This window comes from Athene noctua, chromosome 4, assembly GCF_965140245.1.
Source record: "Athene noctua chromosome 4, bAthNoc1.hap1.1, whole genome shotgun sequence".
NCBI lineage: Eukaryota > Metazoa > Chordata > Aves > Strigiformes > Strigidae > Athene > Athene noctua.
This window is the reverse complement of record NC_134040.1, coordinates 86,046,314-86,058,246: the sequence shown is the minus strand read 5'-3', so window position 1 is coordinate 86,058,246 and position 11,933 is coordinate 86,046,314. Positions and strand designations below refer to the sequence as shown.

Genomic DNA, 11,933 nt, shown 5'->3' with positions numbered 1-11,933 from the left:
GAAGGCAGGTGAATCGGCAGCAGCGGCCCTTTCCCAAGAGGTTCTGGGGGCTGGGGAAGCAGAACTTCCCGAGGGGGGTTCCTCATCGCTTGGGAGAAGCTGCCGCGTCACTGCGGAGCAGCTGGTTGCAAGGGGCTGGCGGCTGAGGCCCACCCGTGCTGCCTGTCCCCCTAAATCTCCCCCTGCCCTGCCGTACCCCTGTCCCCTCTCCCTCTATGCTTTAAGCCCCCAGGCCGCCGGGCACCACCAGGTGAGAAAATGGGGTCTGAGGCGGCTCAGGCCGGGGCAGGGGGCAGGAGGGAGGAGGGAGGGCCGGGGGCCAGAGCACGCTGAGGGAAGGTCCCTCAGGCGGCCGGCTTCCCCGTCGTCCAGGCAGAGGAGCTGGCGCCCGACCGCGCCGTCCTTCCAGGCACCAGCTCCCGGAGAAGGAAGAAGGAAGAGGCATCCGTGGCCTGCGGAAGAAACTACGAGGTGAGGGCAAGCGAGAGGAGGAGCGGCACGCTGAAACCGGGGAAAGAGAAAGGGGCTGCGGGCAAAGGGCCCTCCCTGTCACCACGGCTGCTGTGGGACAAGAGCGTCCTGGGCAACTCTGGGAGGGTCTCGAGGACTCTGGGGCAGGTACTTGGCTCAGGGCCGTTCCCTGCGTTTCTAGAGGCTACCGCGGTTCTCGGTGAAGGGGACACAACTGCCGAGCCTTTGCCCTCGAAGGCCGGGGGCCGCAGACGCCCGCTCGCTACCCGCTCCTCCTGCCGAGGGCGGGGGACGGGCACAACCCTGCTTACAGGGCCGTCGGGTCAGAGGGCTCCACGGCTCGTGGCACTCGCCCCGAGTACGGGGCCGGCACGCTGGCAGGTCGCCAGCAGGACAGGCAGCCACCCAGGCCCAGAGAGCGGGCGGGTCACGCGGCTTGGCTCCGTCCTTGGAAAGGAGGGGCCAGCCGGGACTCGCCCTCCGCTCGCGGGCTCAGCGGGGACCGACCCCCTGTTGCTGCACAGAGCCCCTCTTTCCCTCCCGGGAAGTTTAAGCTAAGTACGCTGCAGCGATTTCAACAGGGGCCTAAACAAGAAGCTCCTTCACTCGCTCACTCGCACCGACGCGGACACAGGCAGGCACACGGACACGGACAGGGGGAAAGAAAACTTCCCAGGAGAGAGAGCGAGCTCTGTGCAGCCAATGTCTGGGGAGCCGTCCCCTCCCGCGAGCAAGAGAGCAGAGCCTCGGACCTGACCCCCCGGACGCACGGAGCCCAGAGGGACTCAACGTGCCACGGGGCTTCGCGGGGGACCAAGGGACAAGTGCCGCGACGCGCCCCGACTCCAGGGGGTCACGCTGGCCAGGCCGCCAGCAGGCAGAAGGCCGCCAGGGCCGGGGAAACAGCCCTCCCCTGCCTACAGGGCAGGCTTGGGGGCCAGAGAGCCCCATTTGCCCCTCGGTGCGGGGACGGTGCCGCTCTCTCCTTAAAGGGTCGCCCCTCTCTCCGGGCAGCCAAACCGTCGGGGCAAGGGGGCAAAAGGCCAGAGACCCGAGCCCTGCTTACAGGGAGGTCACCCGGCGCAGCGCCGGCCAGGACACCAAAGGTGCCGGCAACGGTGCCGTGGGGAGGCCCCTTTGCCCTGAGCTCCCGCCTCTCCCCCCAGCCCTCTCTTCAGCCCGCCGCTCCTCCTCTCCCTCGCTCTGGCCTCGCAGCTCCTTCACGATGCCTTGTCTTGCTTCTCGAGGAGCTGGTGCTCGGAAGGAAGGCGCAGCCAGGCGCCAGCTCCCCCACCCGGAGGACAGAGCAGAGGCCCCGGCCCCGCTGCCAGGCCTCCCCCCGCGCCCAAGTTACAGGCCGGCCGGCCTGGCTGCGGCTCACCACCACGGCGCGCTTCAGGAGCTCCGCTTCCCGCCCCGGCCGCAGAGATGGCGCCGCTCACCCCCCTTAGAGGGTTGCCACCTGCCCGGCAGCCTGACCACGGGGTGACGTGGCAAAAGGCCAGCAAAAACCCAAAGACCCGTGCCCTGCTTACAGGGGGGTCACCCGGCACAAAGCCGGTCAGGGCACCAAAGGTCCTGGCAACACGCTGGTGCGACCACAGCCCCGGTGACAGGGAGGTCCCTTTGCCCAGAGCGCCCTTCTCCTGCCTCCTCTTGCTGCCCAGACTTCCTCCGCGCCTTGTCCCACTCCCTCTTGGCCTGCAGCGGTACAGGACGGAGACCTCCACGCCGCTCCGCCGCCTGCTGCAAGGGCAGGAGGATGCCGTCAGGTCCGAGAGCGATGCTGGTCCCCGGCGAGAGCTGGCCACAGCACCACCCGAACCCCGGCCGCCCTCCCACCACCACCACCATCCCCCCTCCTTGCGAAAAAAACTCCCAGATTGGCTTTCCTCACCCAGTCCATGCTCCAGCACTTCCTGCAGGGATGTCTACGACGGGCGCTTTTCTCCTCCGGGCTCCTGGCCGCGTTCAGCAAGGCTTGGACCCTCCACCGCCCCTGAGGCGATGGCCGTCCCTCCTCAGGCAGCTCCAGTCCCCTCTCACCGGTCCTGAGGAAGCTCCGCTCCCCCACCCCCCGCCGTTGACGACACTCCCCCCCCCAGGTGATGACACCACCCCACTTCCCCCCACCAGGCGACGACACTGCTCCCCCCCCCCCCGCCGAGGCGACGACACTGCTCCCCCCCCCCCCCCCGCCGAGGCGACGACACTGCTCCCCCCCCTCCCCCGCGCCGAGGCGACGACACTGCTCCCCCCCCTCCCCCGCCGAGGCGACGACACTGCTCCCCCCCCCCGCCGAGGCGACGACACTGCTCCCCCCCCCCGCCGAGGCGACGACACCGACCCCCTCTCCAAGGCGGCTCCCGTCCCGTCCCCCCCCCCCCGTTCCCAAGTCGATCCGGTACTTCTCCAGGCAGGTTCGACTCCTGCTCGCCCCTTCCCCGGGCAGGTCCCCCTCAGGCGACCGCTCCGCCCCTCACAGCGGCGCTTTGTTCAGAGCGCCCTTCTCTTTCCTCTTGCTTCCCAGACTTCCTCCGCTGCTCCTCCCGCTCGCTCTTGCCTCGCAGGTCCTTCCACACGCAGTGGACATCTCTCCCTTCTCCGCCACCAGCTGCTGCAAGGGCAGTAGTGTGCCGTCAGGTCTGAGAAGGACGCCTGTCCCCGGCGAGAAGTGCCCACAGCACCACCCGAACCCCGGCCGCCCTCCAACCCCCCCTTCCCCCCCGAAAAAAACCTCACAGATCGGCTTTTCTCACCAGAGCCGGTGCTCCAGCACTTCCTGCAGGGACGACCGCGCCGGGCACTCGTCTGCTCCAGGCACCTTGCCGCGCCTGGCGGGTCCAGGACTCTCCTGAGCCCCTCAGACAATGGCGCTCGCCCCCCCACAGGCGACTCGGGTCCACCCCCGCCCGCCCCGAGCCGAGCCGAGCCGATGAGGTCCCCGCCGAGGCGGCGCCGATCGCCGAGCAGCCTTTTCCGGGGGCGCCGCTCCCGCTCCTCTCAGGCGGCCGCGCGGCGCCTCACTGCTGCGCGCGCCGTTCCCGCCCTTCGCCTCAGGCGGCCGCGCGGCGCCTCACTGCTGCGCGCGCCGTTCCCGCCCTTCGCCTCAGGCGGCCGCGCGGCGCCTCACTGCTGCGCGCGCCGTTCCCGCCCTTCGCCTCAGGCGAAAGCTCCGCCCCTCACGTCGGCGCGCGGCGTTCCCGCCCGCCGAAAGCGTCGGGGGCGTGCCGAAAGCGTCGGGGGCGTGCCGAAAGCGTCGGGGGCGTGCCGAAAGCGTCGGGGGCGTGCCGAAAGCGTCGGGGGCGTGCCGAAAGCGCCGGGGGCGTGCCGAAAGCGCCGGGGGCGTGCCGAAAGCGCCGGGGGCGTGCCGAAAGCGCCGGGGGCGTGCCGAAAGCGCCGGGGGCGTGCCGAAAGCGCCGGGGGCGTGCCGAAAGCGCCGGGGGCGTGCCGAAAGCGCCGGGGGCGTGCCGAAAGCGCCGGGGGCGTGCCGAAAGCGCCGGGGGCGTGCCGAAAGCGCCGGGGGCGTGCCGAAAGCGCCGGGGGCGTGCCGAAAGCGCCGGGGGCGTGCCGAAAGCGCCGGGGGCGTGCCGAAAGCGCCGGGGGCGTGCCGAAAGCGCCGGGGGCGTGCCGAAAGCGCCGGGGGCGTGCCGAAAGCGCCGGGGGCGTGCCGAAAGCGCCGGGGGCGTGCCGAAAGCGCCGGGGGCGTGCCGAAAGCGCCGGGGGCGTGCCGAAAGCGCCGGGGGCGTGCCGAAAGCGCCGGGGGCGTGCCGAAAGCGCCGGGGGCGTGCCGAAAGCGCCGGGGGCGTGCCGAAAGCGCCGGGGGCGTGCCGAAAGCGCCGGGGGCGTGCCGAAAGCGCCGGGGGCGTGCCGAAAGCGCCGGGGGCGTGCCGAAAGCGCCGGGGGCGTGCCGAAAGCGCCGGGGGCGTGCCGAAAGCGCCGGGGGCGTGCCGAAAGCGCCGGGGGCGTGCCGAAAGCGCCGGGGGCGTGCCGAAAGCGCCGGGGGCGTGCCGAAAGCGCCGGGGGCGTGCCGAAAGCGCCGGGGGCGTGCCGAAAGCGCCGGGGGCGTGCCGAAAGCGCCGGGGGCGTGCCGAAAGCGCCGGGGGCGTGCCGAAAGCGCCGGGGGCGTGCCGAAAGCGCCGGGGGCGTGCCGAAAGCGCCGGGGGCGTGCCGAAAGCGCCGGGGGCGTGCCGAAAGCGCCGGGGGCGTGCCGAAAGCGCCGGGGGCGTGCCGAAAGCGCCGGGGGCGTGCCGAAAGCGCCGGGGGCGTGCCGAAAGCGCCGGGGGCGTGCCGAAAGCGCCGGGGGCGTGCCGAAAGCCGAGATACAGGAGCAGGGGCGGCCTGAGCTCGGTCACAGCGGAGAGGCGGGATTACCAGGAGGGAGGGAAATGGGCAGGCAGGCACATGGAGCGGCAGACAGGCTCGCAGAGGATAACAATGCCTGGGAACTGGCCAGAGAAAGCTGTGGGCAAAAAGAGACCCCAAAGCCGATCTGAAACAAGAACTGAACAAGGAAAATAACAGCGCTAGGTTACAGGAGAGAAAGGGAGGATGAAACAAAGGAAGGAGAGAGAGCAGGACCAAGCATCTGGAAGAAAGAAAAAGGGAGAGCTAGAAGAAGACACAAGAGGGAGTGGGAGCAGGAACGAACGAGAGCAGAAGTACAGGGAAGAAAAAAACAACAAAAATCATAGCAGCATGGGATAGAGAGGGGGCCAGGGGACAGCCCAAAACGTCCAAGAGGGGCAACAGGGCCCGAGGGTCCGCGACTCACCGCAGGTGTCGCTCTCAGCGCTGCCAGGAAAAATTTGCCAATTCAGACCCTTCTTTCTCCTTCTCTCCTCCTTTCCTTTTCTGGAGGTGCAGTCGCTCAGCTGCCCTCCACCTCAAAGAACACGCGGGTGTCTCTCGGCTCTTACAAAACGCAGCTTCCTGCACGTGTGGCCTCGCTCGCACGCTGCGCGGCCGTACCGCGCTCTGGGTGACGCGCACGGACCCTGATCGCACGCTGGCGGTCCGGCCCGCTGCGGACTGTACAGAGGGCTCCTGCCTCGCCCAGAGAGGCAGGCTCTCTCTTCCTGCAGTGGAAGGCAGCTGCTGCCCACATGCCCTTGATTTTCTTCTTTCCCTTTCTCAGGCCTCTCCAGCTTCAGCTGTGACAGCTCCTGTCCACAGCCAGAAAACGTCCCAGGGGCCTGTCCCTTCTCACCTCTCTGCTGCGAGGAGCACAAGGGCAGGCAGAGAACCCCACACAGTTCTGAAGTGGGTCCAGTCGACAGCATCCCCAGGGAAGGAACAGGCAAGCGCGGCCCCGGTGAGGCCTCTGGGAGAAGGTGAAGCGACTGCCGTTATTACCGTAGATCGCCCCTGGCCGGAGCCCCCCTTCCACTGGGGCTCCTGCGGAGGCGCCAAGGGCCGGCTTGCCGCCATCCCCGCGGGGCTCGGGGGTGACCTGGGGCTACGGGACGGGCTTCAGGGTGAGGTGCGAGACCTGGGGCCAGGACACGGTGCAGGCGAGGCCAGTGCCAGCTCAAGGGGAGCTCTGGCAAGCTGGGGAGGCACCCAGCACCAACCCCCGGGGGACACCCATCTTCTTCCCCTCTGCCTTTGTCCCAGCTCTCGGGTAACTCCCTGGGGCTCCCCCGGCCCGGATCACCTCCAGGAGAGCCGAGGCCTGACACAGCAGGCGGTGTGAAGCTTCCTGCCCCACCGCTGCCGTGTGGCCAGCGGGCAGGAGGGGCCCCCACACCTGCCAAAGGGGCTGGCCGGCCTCACCGGCGGCCTCGGCCCTCGCCCACCCCCAGGAATCACGCCCAGCAAGCCTCACGCTGCGGCAGCAGGAAGGCGGCTCTGGCGGTGCCGCACACCTGTGCGGGGCCGGCGCTGCAGTCCTGCCCTTCGCGCACCGAGCGCCCGCCGGCAGCGTGACGTGGGGCGGCGGCAGCATTTCCTTACCAGGAGGGGGCACCGAGCGTGGCCGCATCCCCCCACGGGCATCAGAGCATCGCACTGACGTTGCTGGCGGGCGGCAGCGTGGGGCACGGGGCCACCTCTGTGTCGCCCACCGACAGCACCGTGTGGCGTTTGCCAGGCAGCGGCGGTTAGCGCAGGCGAGCGCCACCCCCCGCGCGAGCGGCGGCCGAGCGGCACGTCACTGCGCACACGCTCTCGAGGAACGGGCACGACGCTTGGTGGGGAGCAGCTGGAAGCCCCCGGGAATCCACGTGAAAGCGGCAACAAAACTATCCCTCGTGCTGCGCCACAAGGGCCGCGGCGGTAGCGAGGACTGCGCCGCACTACGGGCGCCCACGAGCGGTGCGGCTGCCTGGCAGCCGAGTCTGCAGAACCTACAGCTCCTGGCACGCGCTGGCCAACGCGGCACGGCCGCCTGCACGCCAAGCGCTGTAAGACCCCGCATCCCAGCGTGACCCAGGGAACCAACGCGGCTGGCCAGAAACCCCACACGCCAGGACCACAGCTCCCGCTGGGTTGCGAGAGGCGGTTTTCTCTGCTTTCTGACCCTGCAGCAACACCGTTGCTCACCCCTCCGAACCCCCACCAGTGCACCCAGAAGCCTCACCACCGGCTCGGGGCAGCCCCTGCCACCACCTCCAACACTGCCACCCTGCAGGCACCGCCATCCTCCCCAGGAGCTGCCAGCTGATGGCACGGCTCCACTCACCTTCTCCCTCGGTGCAGCCAGGGCCCAGCAATGCTCAGCGACTGCTCTGCTCCTCCCTTGGTTGACACCGACCCCTCCGACGGCTGCCTTGCTCTTAACAGCAGCACCCGCCCCGCCCCGCCCCTCCACCCGGAGCAAGCCCTTTACAGGGAGGGGCCGCTGCCATCAGCCTCACTGCCCACACCTGGGGCCCCTCCAGCCCCAGCCCACAGCTGGAGGCCATCACCCACCCCCACAGAGCATCATCACCCCTCCCAGCCCCTCACCTGGGGCAAAGGAAGCACAAAAGGCAGCCGGCAGCCAGCAAGTGTTTATTCAGTCACACACAGAACAAGTCCCAGAAGGGAGTGAGTCTGCTCCGGGGCTCAGGGCCCCTAATGCTGCCCCTGCTCCTGGCACACCTTGGCGCTTGTTCCCGGAGCCACGCTCCTCAGTCCAGCCGGGAACAGTCAGTCGGTTCCTGGAGCAACAAGCTGCAGGGCAGAGCTGGAAACTGCCAAACATGAGGAGCAAGATGCAGGACACAAGAAGACAGAAGAAAGGTGGCAGCTAGCTGACTAGTACAGGGGTAGAGAGAAAACAAGAGATGAGCAATGGGGCGGTGAGAGGATGGGGACAGGGAACCCAACGTGGATATGCAGAAAAAAAAGCAGCAGGGAGAGAAGAAAACAGGCAAAAAAAAAGCTGGGATGGGTGGCACAACAGACATGGAGGGGAAAAAAAAAAGGGGGGGGAGCAGGGAGCTAGACCAAGCAAGATGGAAGAAAGACCAAAAAGCTCCAGAGAACAGGGCACAGAGGGAGGAAAAAGCAACAGCGATGGGGAGTCAGGACAGCAAACCATGGGAAGGAACACAAAACAAATCACATCGCTACATGTGACAGGGCAGAGAAGGAAGAATTAGGAAACAGGGACAGAGACACAGAAAAAAAGAGACCTGGAGCCAAAAACTAATCCTGATGCATACAGAAAGAAGGGGGGTGGGGGTGGGGGTGGGGGGGTGTATTCTAAAACAGGGGAAACAGAGACAGAGAGATGGAGAAAAGACAAAAGCAACAGACTACAAGGCATCGAGAGAGGAATTACTGAATAGTAACAGAGCGCCAGCCAGAAACAGGCCACAAAGCAGCAAAGATCACAGGGGGTACGGGGCACAGAGGAAGGAATTCGCAAACCTGGCACAAGGAGCCAGACAGAGAGAGAGCGAGGCAAAAATTAAATGGTGAAAAGAGACAGACCGCAGGGCAGAGGGAGGAATTGATAAACAGGGACAGGGCACCCAGCAGAGCATGATGGAGAACAGGGAAAAAAAAATAGCAGCAAGCTACAGGGAAGAGGGAGGAATTAAAGACCAGTGACTGGAAGACAGACAGCGACACATGGAGAGAGAGAAGACAAAAGAGCGATGGGCAACAAGATGGATAGGGAGGAAATGAAAAACAGCAGAAGGGAGTCAGCCAGAGAGAAAGACACGGAGGAAAAAGGCCAGACAGGCTATGAGGGACGGAGGTAGGAATGAAAAACGGGGGACAGGGAGCAGGAAAGAGAGAGATGGAGATCGCAGGGAATAGCAGCGGGTGCAGGAAGAAGAAAGGGGCATCAATAGGAACAGGGAGCTGGACAGAGAGGGATGGAGAAAGGCAACAAGAGCGGCAGGGTACAGGGCAGAGAAAGGGAAGACCTACAAGACGGGGACAGGGAGATGCTCCAAGCAAGACGGAAGATACGGGTGAGCAAAAAAAGTTGAGCAGCACCAGAAAGAGAGGAGTCTAGGAGAAAGACAGGGAGGGACCAGGCCACACAAGAGGGATGAGAGGGGCCCAAGAGCTCGGGACTTACTGCAGTTCTCCGCGCTGCCGTGAGAATTTGACAGGTCAGACTCCTCCTTCTGTTTGCCTTCTCCCTTCCTCTTCTACAGCTCCAGGTGCCTGGCTGTCCTCCACTTAGGAGAAGATGTAGGTGTCTCACAGCTCTTACGAGATGAGGCCTGCTAGACACAGAACCTCATTCAATCACACACTACGTGCAGGAGTAGGACAGAGGAAAGAGCGAGAAACCGAGAAGTGAGGAGCAGAACGGAAGGATCGAGAGAGAAATGGACTGAGGAGTGATGCAAAAGGTACAGAACAAGCAGTCAGAAGTGCAGACAGAAAAAGAAAAGGGAGCAGCAAGACGAGAGAGAAAGTGAGAGAGGAAGGGGGAGCAAGGCAGAAGAAAAGAAAGAAAAGATCTAGAGAAGAAGAAAAAAAAAATCACAGCATGGGAAAGAGAAGGGCGGGAAGGGACTGGGACATACAAGGGGGGCGACAGGGCCCCGAGGGCCCGGGACTCACCGCGGCTCTCGCTCCCGGCACTGCCGGGAGAACTGGACAGGTCAGATGCTTCTTTCTCCTTCCTTCCTCCTGCCCCTCCTCTTCTTCTGAAACTCCACTCGCCCGGCTGACCTCCCCCTAAAAGAATACGCGGGTGTCTCTCGGCTCTTACAAGACGTGGCTTCCGACACACGCAGCCTCGCTCGCTCGCTCGCTCCGCGGCCGTTCCGCGCCTGGGTCCGGCCCGCTGCGGACTGTGCAGAGGGCTCCTCGCTCACCCGGAGAGGCAGGCGCTCTCCCCCTGCAGGGCGAGGCGGCTGCTGCCCACATGCCCTTGACGTTCTCCTTCCTTCCCTTTCTCCGGCCCCTCCAGCTCCAGCCGCGGCGGCTCCCGCCCCGCTGCCCACGGCCGGGAAGGCTCGGCTCCGCCCGTCCCTTCTGGCCCCCGAGCCGTGAGGAGCGCCAGGCCGGGCAGAGACACCCCACGCCAGCCCGAGCTGGGCGCAGCCGGCGGCATCCCCGGGGCAGGAACGGACACGCGCGGCCCCAGCGCGGCCTCGGGAGGGGGCACGGAGGCGGCAGGGACCCTTATTGCCGCGGCCCGGCCCGGCCGCAGCCCCAACACTCACCTCCGCCGCGCACGCGCACTCCCGGGAGACGCCGCGGCCGCGCATGCGCACCCCCGGGCCGGGGGGCACACCGCGTCTCGGGGAGCCGCGGGCAGCCCGCGGGAAACCGCCACAAAACCGCGTCTCGGGCCGCGCCGCGGGGCCGCGCCGGTACCGAGGGCTGTGCCGTGCCGCGCGCGCCCGCCAGCGCCGCGGCTGCGGGGAACCGAGAGCGCAGAAACTGCAGCTCCCGGCGTGCCCCGGGGAGCCAACATGGCCGACCGGAAGCCCCCTGCACGTGACTACGGCTCCCGCCGCGCCGCCCGCGCACCCGGAAGCCCGGCCGAGCGCAGCCCCGCGCGGCTCCGGGCAGCGCCGCCGCCGCCCGGCCCCGACGCGGAGCGGCCTCCGCCCCCGGTCCCGCCGCACCTTTCCCCGCAGCCGCCCGGCCGCGCGGCCCCGCTCCTGCCTCGGCTCGCACCGGCTCCTCCTCCAGCACCGGCCCCGGACAGGGAGGGGGCGCTGCCTGCAGCCTCCCTGCCCGCCCCTGCGGCTCCTCCGGCCCGGCCCACGCTCCCCCCCCCCGGTAACTATAGCGACCAGCACCGTTAATAAACGCCGGAGGTGCCCGTCGCTCCTCCGAGCTCGCGCTCTACGGGCCGCCGGTCCTCCGGTCGCGGGGCCGCCGCCGCGCACGCGCACTCCGGGGGCCGCCGCCGCGCACGCGCACGCCGCAGGTCGCCTCTCCCCGCCGGGGGAACCTTCCCCGGCCAGCGGGAGCAGCCGCTGGACGAGACCGCTCCGGTGCGCGGGCCGACGGGACCGACGCTGCCAAATCTTATAACCCCCCGGAGAGGGAGGAGCTCCGGCACGGCCGCAGCGCAGGGCAGCGCAGTCTCGCCTTGTGACCCAGAACTCAGCGGGGTGACCGAAGTGTCGGTCAGAGCAGCCTCAGGGCTCTTTGGACGGGTGGAAGGGGGAGGAAAGCCTGTGACAACGCGACACGGGAGCGCAGAGTTGTTTTAAGGACGAAACAGCGTAACTTCGGTCCCTGGGAGACCAGTACAGTAACTATTAAAAGCACACGTATTGTTAGATATTTTTCCTAAACTCACATTTATCCAATTTAGTTTTTCAAATCCTGGTGATAGCAGAAATAGTTTTTTAAAAAAACCCAGATAAATCCAGGAACATTTCTGCCCGCGTTCAGCCGCTCTTCTGGAGCGTACGCTAGGAGCTGGAGAACCCGAGCAAGCTGTCTGATTATATTTACGGCAGCTCTGGCCCCGACAGCTCCCCCGTCCGTCCCCTTGCCAGGAACTAGCGCCGCGGCGGCTACAGCTCAGCCCAAAGCCAAACCGACACCGACCTCGGCTCTGGAAAGCGCCACCTCATCTCCCCCCGTTTTGCTGATTAGGGATATCAATTCAACTCAGACACCGGAGTGAAAGGAGCAGGCGTATTTTATTAGAAATAACTAAATAACAGAAGAATATGGAAAACACGCAGTCAGGAAAGACGGAATAGTGCACTCACACAGATAGGAAAATACAGGGTAACGCATCAAATCCTGACTGCCTGAGAGAGAGGGAACAGCGATTAAAAAAGATCCCTCAGCACCTGCACCCGTTGCCACCACCCAGACCCGCAGGCAGCCCCGGTTACAGCGAGGGTTTGCAGAGCCTTTCCCGGCAAGTGGGAAACCCTACGCGGTGCGTCCACCCGTAGGTGAGGCCTCCAAAGTCGCTGTGAGCAGGTCCACCCTTCTATACCCCAAAATCGGCAAGCCAGAAGAGCTGGCACCTTGGTTTGGAGCGGAAATATCTGGTTTCAATCTCACATTAGATTCCCCCGGAGCCT

General features: G+C 66.2%; 1 long non-coding RNA gene across 1 annotated transcript; it reads right to left on the bottom strand.

The window, feature by feature from the left end:
- Nucleotides 1-7,458: 7,458 nt before the first annotated feature.
- On the bottom strand, nucleotides 7,459-10,755 carry LOC141959832 (uncharacterized). Its single transcript, XR_012633512.1, has 4 exons — nucleotides 10,680-10,755; nucleotides 9,487-9,603; nucleotides 8,993-9,143; nucleotides 7,459-7,646 (listed from the first exon to the last, which is right to left on the bottom strand). It is a non-coding gene; the product is annotated as an uncharacterized LOC141959832 (long non-coding RNA).
- Nucleotides 10,756-11,933: the final 1,178 nt, after the last annotated feature.